The sequence below is a fragment of the Chiloscyllium punctatum genome, chromosome 36 (assembly GCF_047496795.1).
Source record: "Chiloscyllium punctatum isolate Juve2018m chromosome 36, sChiPun1.3, whole genome shotgun sequence".
In the NCBI taxonomy this organism is placed as follows: domain Eukaryota; kingdom Metazoa; phylum Chordata; class Chondrichthyes; order Orectolobiformes; family Hemiscylliidae; genus Chiloscyllium; species Chiloscyllium punctatum.
The window spans coordinates 32,320,919-32,322,252 of NC_092774.1; the positions used below are offsets into that span (position 1 = coordinate 32,320,919).

Below are 1,334 nucleotides of genomic sequence, written 5' to 3' on the forward strand. Positions count from 1 at the left end.
GTAGAGATCCTTGGGGGCTCCCCTGCTCAGGGTGGGAACCTGCTGGCTATGCTTTCTTCGCTGGCGATTTTAAATGACTTCCTGTTGGTTGCATGATCGCTCAAACTTCACAAAACCCGTCTCAATAAAGACCCGTTTTCTCATGTCTGGGAATTGATTGCCATGCGGGAAACTCGGGTTCTGAACAAACAACGTACCAGACTCACAACGTCAGCTCTGTTTATCTTTCCACAGATGCTGCTCGACCTGTTGGCTTTCTGCAGTAGTCTCTGTGTTTATTAGGCACAAGTGCTGCTTTACATTCAAGAACTTCAATCCCTGTCCTCTGGTAACTGACTCTGGTCAGTGGCAATTGGTTCTTCTGATCATTAATCTGCCAATTCCCACCGCTTCTTCTCCCATCATGACCAACAGCCCCAGGAAATCTCCAGTTAACCATCTTTGCTCCAAAGCGAACATTCTCAACCTTGGGAATGTCTTCCCAAAATGGAAATTCCTCATTCCTAGACATGACGCAAGGCATACAATTGGGAAGAGATTTTGGCAAAATATTGTCAGTTAGGCAATGGAAAAATGTTCATGAAGCAAAACAGAAATCCCAGTCTCCAGCTTTGTGAACCTTTGGAAACACTTTGGGAAGCGGATTTAGAGGAGAATGAAAGATGACCGGTCCGATTGAGCAGAGACAGTCCAGACACCGTCCCCTTGTTGAAGAGGCCGGGAGGTTGACTCTATTGTTCTCGAGACATAAACTGATCTGAGACATTGAAAGACTTGTTGTTCCTACACATCAGGAATTCAAACCCCTTCTCGCCTCCAAGCCAATGAGAGAACTCGGGAACAGGCAAAACACTGAAAGGCTGGAAGGGCGCCGGCCCCGGAGTAAGAAAGCTAGTTCCTCGTGACATGGATGTGTCTGCAGACTGTCCCCGGCATCTCCACAAGAGATCTCCCAGGCTTGATTATGGAAAAGTAAAACTGATAGACGACAATTGTAATTCTGGACGGGGAGTCTGAATTATAAAATCACTAAGCGATGGTGGAGGCCCCGGCCGCGCCTGTCTCTGTGGCGCAATTGGTCAGCGCGTTCGGCTGTTAACCGAAAGGTTGGTGGTTCGAGCCCACCCAGGGGCGCTGTGTTGGCTGCCCTTCTTTGACTTCGAAACTGTGCGCTTTTAATGGGGTCAGGAAAATGTTCCCCAAACGGAATTCTTCTCCACAAAGTGGTTTCGGAATTGAATTAATGTCTCACGTAAGGGACTGCGTATGCTGAGAAGACCAGAACAAAAGAGAAACTCGGCAGGTTTGACAGTACCTGTCGGTGAAAACAGAAT

General features: G+C 47.8%; 1 non-coding gene across 1 annotated transcript; it reads left to right on the forward strand.

The window, feature by feature from the left end:
* The first annotated feature begins 1,060 nt into the window (after positions 1–1,060).
* Positions 1,061–1,134, forward strand: trnan-guu (transfer RNA asparagine (anticodon GUU)). The gene has a single exon. It is a non-coding gene; the product is annotated as a tRNA-Asn (tRNA).
* The last annotated feature ends 200 nt before the right edge of the window (positions 1,135–1,334 follow it).